The sequence below is a fragment of the Schistocerca cancellata genome, chromosome 1 (genome assembly GCF_023864275.1).
Source record: "Schistocerca cancellata isolate TAMUIC-IGC-003103 chromosome 1, iqSchCanc2.1, whole genome shotgun sequence".
Classification (NCBI taxonomy): Eukaryota; Metazoa; Arthropoda; class Insecta; order Orthoptera; family Acrididae; genus Schistocerca; species Schistocerca cancellata.
In genome coordinates this window covers 693,499,272-693,505,895 of record NC_064626.1, presented here as the reverse complement: position 1 = coordinate 693,505,895, position 6,624 = coordinate 693,499,272, and the positions used below count along the sequence as shown (strand labels likewise).

Genomic DNA, 6,624 nt, shown 5'->3' with positions numbered 1-6,624 from the left:
CAGGAGTGTATTATAAAGAGTACGCATAAACATAGCTTGTGTAGGAACTAAATAAGAACTACTACCACCTACTACTTCACGAAAATACTTATGCGTATCTACGCCAGCTGAGAACTAAAACATTCTTATCTGCTGATAATGCACTTTCATTCCTGTTATTTAAGCAGCATACCCAATTGTCTTAAGGATTTCGAACGCCGTATTGTTATTTTTCGTTGCCCAAGGCTTTCTTAATGTTCATATAAGTAATGGAAAACTTTTTTTTTCTTTTTATAATTATTCTCGAATACCGTTACCTGTTCTGCATCCTGGCAGATATTTGTCCTGTACCTCAGCAATTTTTTCGTGGCTGAGGGGATGTAAATTTTAATGCGACAGGATATTACATGCACCAGTTACGGAAGATCAAAATGGCTCTGAGCACTATGGGACTCAACATCTTAGGTCATAAGTCCCCTAGAACTTAGAACTACTTAAACCTAACTAACCTAAGGACATCACAAACACCCATGCCCGAGGCAGGATTCGAACCTGCGACCGTAGCAGTCCCGCGGTTCCGGACTGCAGCGCCAGAACCGCTAGACCACCGCGGCCGGCAGTTACGGAAGAAAGGACCGTTAAAGCGCGGACATAGGGTAGAGAGTTGTATAATGGTGAGTAACTGCCCCGTTGCATAATAAGAAAATGTTGAGACACGTCAACGAAACAGGATATTGGCAATGCTGCTTGATACAGATCTGAAAGATTCGAACTTGGAGAGGTTATCCGGGCACCGTAAATACGAACTTGTGAAGAGATATATGAACAGAGCGATTATTTGATCTGTATCCAAAATGTAGTAATATTGTAACTTTGTCTATTGTGGACAATACTTTCAGTGACTGAACTATCAAAGCACAACTTACGGCCCACAATCACAGCTGTACATCCGCCATCAAGTCTCTCCTACCTTCTTAACTCCATAGAATCTCTCGTGCATCCATCGCTAGACTAGCTGGAAGAAAGAATGCTGGAGAGAAACGATTTACCCACAGCTTAGGGGATGGTTTTCAGAATGGACCTTACAGTCATTAGCGAAGTATGTCCTGTCCTGAAATTTCCTGGCAGACTGAAACTGGGTAACAGCATTGCCTGCGAGAGCTGAGGTTACGAGATCGAGTCTTCTCTCAGTCACCACTGTATTCGTACAAGATAGTATGGTATGAAAGGTTGTAGAACTTTTTGTTTTACACATTCATCCAAGGTCTTTCTCCTCACAAAGCGTTGAAGTGTTTGTGGAGATTCTTCTCTGTTCCAAAATAATACTTTCTGTATGCAGTTTCCTAAAAAGAAGTTCATTTTTTTTGCATGTATGGCTGCAAACTACCAATTTACAGACAACATAAAGTAGTCGCTTAAATTTCATTCAAGATGAACCTGTTCATTGTAACTGCTCAAATTTGTAAGTAAGCCACAAATTTAACCACCAGGTAAGTGTATTTACAGTGTCAACCACACTATACATTTTACCACTGTTTAATAAAAGTATTCTTCTATGGAACGTCTGGAGCAAATGATTTACAATTGATATAAAATTTTTTTGTTATCTCCTAGATATCTTTGGGAAATTAGTGATTTTGACAAGGTGCAGTGATTTGCATATGACTAAATTTATTTTCGAAAATACATTTTGTGAAGGAATACTTAGAATGCATTAATTTCAGAGGCGCCAACGACATGATCTGTGGCTGTACTCCACATATTGTTTTCACTGTTCCATTATGTTCTACCGGCGAGTTACCTCAGAAAAGTATGTCGTAAGATAGTAATTACTGAAAATGTGTGGAATATAAAAGTATGTCGTAAGATAGTAATTACTGAAAATGTGCGGAATATATTAAACTGTTGATCTGTTTATTTCAGAAAACTAGGAGTTACGTGACAAACAAAAGCTACTGAACATAGTTGTTTGTTTCTTCCAGTACAAATTCTGACGGCGATCAATTTAGTGTCCCTGCCTTTGTTAAAAAAACGTAGTTCGTGATACAGCCATAATTACATTCTCACGTGATTAATTTAAACAACGTCTAAATCATCTTCAGATTTTAAAAACAAAAAGGAAGATCAAAGTTGCATTCAGTTTTACAAACAACCCACAAATAACTTTCAGTACTAGAAAAGAATAGAAGTCATATTACAGTGTATCTTAGTTGAGGCCCGTGCGTTGTTAATAACTTCAATAACAGAGCGAAGACGACCACTAGCGTCATTTAATAGAGGTTACAAAGCGATAACTAAAGTAAGATTATATGAAGTTTGTTAAAATATACATGGCGTAACGTGTGTAACATAATTTGAAAACATATTTTACTTGCCAGTATTCTTCGTAGTGTGCTGGTACGTCGAGTCTCTCACACGCCACGCAAGAGCAGCGAGAAGACGGGCGGCTGCAGTCAGTCAAGTCGCGGGCTGAACGCAGTGCAGATGCATTGCGAGCGAAGTGGACAGCATCGTTCAGCAGGGGGACACCACGAGCACCGGTGTATGCTTGCCTAATAAACACATTCTGTAAGCACAATAAATACGGCTCCCTCTTGTTTTTCCTGTGTAGCTGTTTGTTTCCTAGTACGTCTAATTACAAATATCATCCCTTATGGAGCGTGTGAAAGATTTTTGGATGTCCAAAGTAATGTGTCCGTGACGTAAGCTTCCTCTTAGTTACCCTCTCTTCATTCTGATTATGGTCTGCCGCACCTACAAGACTTGATTTACTACGACATAAATATTGCATCAGTCGAAGATAAATTTCACTCTAGGCGTTATTAACCAGCACTTCGTCAATATTTAACTCAAGTTTTTTGCATGGAAATGCCGACTGTTTATCATTTCGGCTTGCCTCTTTATATTTTTTTGTTTAAATTATGGAAAAAGTCTGACATCCGCCGAAATTTTCCTTGGTTATACTCCGAGCGCAGCGTTATTTTAAGCAATGTTTCGACAAACGTTCTACTAACCATCTTCATCTGAACATGACCGGTAGGAAACTTAGTGAAAAATTGCTTCAGGAAGTCGCTGTAACTCACCTGTACGTTTAATGTCTCACCTCCGTAACTTATTACTGACAGTATACACGGGTCATAGGTCTTCTGCTGAAGGCACGTTGGGAGTTTATTTACGAATACAGTATTCGTTTCTCAAAATGAACAAGTTATTCTTCCCCTCTTGTTTATTTATGTGTCCATCCGATTATTGTTTACCGTTTTCCTAGAACTAACCAGTTATCATAATTTTTCCTGTTAGCATACTGACCGTGTGTTATTTTGATCTTACCGTAATTAATCTTCATTTCTATTCACACACCCCATCATTTTCTGAGGTCCTTCTGGATCTGAAGAAAATAAAACAGTATCGTCTGTAAATCGAATATGATTCAGACAATATCTGTTAATGCATATTCCTTCCAAACCACGCTTTAATCATTTCAAGGCCACTGTAATAGAACTGTAGAAATCAGTTTTGATGAAATGGAGTCATCCTGATTAGTTCATACCTCATTTCTAAGTTTTTCACGCAATGACATCCTTACTTCTGCGGATCTCGCTACTTCTGCCGACAGCTGCAGCCATGTTGTTGTTGTTGTTGTTGTGGTCTTCCGTCCAAAGACTGGTTTGATGCAGTTTTCCAACGTACCCTATTCTGTGCAAACCTCTGCATATCCGAGTAACTACGGCGACCTGTATTCATCTCTTGTCTCCCTCTGCGATTTTTACCCCCCCCCCCTCTACCCTCCAGTATTAAAGCGATGAAAGCAATGATCCATTGATGTCTCAGAATGTGTCCTACCAACAAATCCCTTCTTCTAGTCACGTTGTACCACAAATTTCTCTTCTCCCTAATTCTAATCATCGTCCATGATTCAATTCCATGCATGGCTACACACCATACAAATACTTTCAGAAAGGACTTCCTGACATTTAAATCTATACTCGATGTTAACAAATTTCTTTTCTTCAGAAACACTTTTCTTGCCATTGGCAATCTACATCATCAGTTACTTTGCTCCCAAAATAACAAAACTCATCTACTACTTTGAGTGTCTCATTTCCTAATGTAATTCCCTCAGCATCACCTGATTTAATTCGAATACATCCCATTATTCTAGTTTCTGGTTTTGTAGGTGTTCATCTTATATCTTCCTTTCAAGACACTGTTCATTCCATTCAATTGCTCTTCCAAGTCCTTTGATGTCTCTGACAGAATTATAATGTCATCGGCCAACCTCAAAATTTTTATTCCTTCTCCCTGGACTTTAATTCCTGCTCCAAATTTTTCTTTTGCGTCCTTTGCTGATTGCTCAATATAGAGTTTGACTGACATCGAGGTTAAGCCGCAGTTCTGTCTCACTCCCTTCTCAACCACTTCTCACCTTTCGTGCCCGTCACTCTTAAAACTGCCATCTGGTTTCTGTACAAATTGTAAATGGCCCGCATCTCGTGGTCGTGCGTTAGCGTTCTCGCTTCCCACGCCCGGGTTCCCGAGTTCGATTCCCGGCGGGGTCAGGGATTTTCTCTGCCTCGTGATGTCTGGGTGTTGTGTGCTGTCCTTAGGTTAGTTAGGTTTAAGTAGTTCTAAGTTCTAGGGGACTTATGACCACAGCAGTTGAGTCCCATAGTGCTCAGAGCCATTTGAACCACAAATTGTAAATAGCCTTTCGCTCCCTGTATTTTACCCCTACCACCTCTAGAATTTGAAAGAGAATATTCCAGTCAACATTGTCAAAAGCTTTCACTAAGTCAACAAATACTACAGACATAGATTTAGGCCAACGGCCTTGCCGCAGTGGTAACACTGGTTCCCGTCAGATCACCGAAGTTAAGCGCTGTCGGGCTGGTCTAGTAATTGGATGGGTGACCATTCAGTCTGCCATGCGCTGCTGGCAAGCGGGGTGAACTCAGCCCTTGTGAGGAGCTACTTGATTAAGAAGTAGCGACTCCGGTCTCGGAAACTGAATTAAGGCCGGGAGAGCGGTGTATCCATATCCGCATCCAGAGACTCCTATGGGCTGAGGCTGACACGGCGGCCGGTCGGCCGTTGGGCCTTCATGGCCTGTTCTAGAGGAAGAGTTTAGCTTTGAGAAATCGTAGGGATGGTATTGCCTCGTGTGTTCCTACATTTCTCCGAAATCCAAACTGATCTTCACCAAGGTCGGCTTCTACCAGTTTCTTCATTCTTCTGTAAAGGATTCGTGTTAGTGTTTCGCAACCGTGCTTTATTAAACTGATAGTTCGGTAATTTTCACTCCTGTCAGCGCCTGCTTTCTTTGGAATTTGAATTACTATATTCTTCTAAAAGTCTGCGGTTATTTCACCTGTCTCGTAGATCTTGCTCACCACATGGAAGAATTTTGTCACAGCACAGCTGGCTCTCCCAAGGCTATCAGTATATCTAACGAAATGTCATCAACACCCAGGGCCTTTATTCAACTTGTCTTTCAGTGCTTTCTCAAAATCTTCACTCATAACCATATCTCCATTCTCACATTCATCTAGGTCCTCTTCCATTTCCATGTTTCCCTGAAGTACATCTCCCTTGTATAGATCCTCTATATACTCCTTCCACCTTTCTGTTTCCCTTTCTTTGCTTAGGACTGGTTTTTCATCTGAGCTCTTGAGTTAATACAGGTGGTTCACTTTTCTTCAAAGGTCTCTTTAATCCTCCTGTATGCAGCATCTACTATTAGTGATACATGCTTCTACATCCTTACATTTGTCCTCTATTCATTCCTGCTTAGCCATTTTGTACTTCATCTCTTAGACGTTTGTATTCCCATTCATCTGCCTCATTTATTACATTTTTATTATTTTATTCATTCGTCGATTAAATTCTATATCTCTTGTGTTACCCAAGGATTTCTACCAGACCTCGTATTTTTACCTACTTGGTTCTCTGCTGCCTTCATTATTTCGTCTGTAAAGGCCTAAAGACAATCCATTCTTCTTGTACTATATTCCTTTCCCTTGCTCTTGTCAGTCGTTCCCTAATAGTCCATCTAATACTCCATCTGAAACTCTCTACACCGACTGGTTCTTTCAATTTATCCGGTCTCCACCTCCATGAACTCATACATTTTTGCAGTTTGTTCAGGTTTACTCTGTAGTTCATAACTAATAAAACTGTGGTCAGAGTTCACATCTGCCTCTGAAAAAGTTTTAAAATTTAAAATCTGGTTCTGAAATTTCAGTCATAGCATTATATAATCAATGTCTCCAGGACTCTTACACGTAAACAATTTTCTTTCATAATTCTTGAAACAAGTGTGATCCTTGAGTTTCTCCCGGCGTATTTGATAATCAAAATATCCACGGGTGTACTGCCGGTATACAGTGTCCAACGGGCACAATATTTCGGCGATCATACATGTCGCCATCATCAGGTGAACTGACGGACTGACGGACTGAGCTCCTGTGAACGTGCCGGCACGGAGATCCGTACGCTATGGCTGCTCAGGGGGAACTGGATTCGATCGCGGTCGAGAGAAGGGCTGACGGCACCCTAGGTCATGGGGTGTGTCGGAAGACAACGCACACTGATCTGTATTTGCACGCAGACAGCTGCCACCACCCTTCACAGAGGATTGGGGTACTT

General features: G+C 40.8%; 1 pseudogene; it reads left to right on the top strand.

Moving 5' to 3' along the window:
- The first annotated feature begins 4,800 nt into the window (after positions 1 to 4,800).
- Positions 4,801 to 4,918, top strand: LOC126097567 (5S ribosomal RNA; annotated as a pseudogene).
- Positions 4,919 to 6,624: the final 1,706 nt, after the last annotated feature.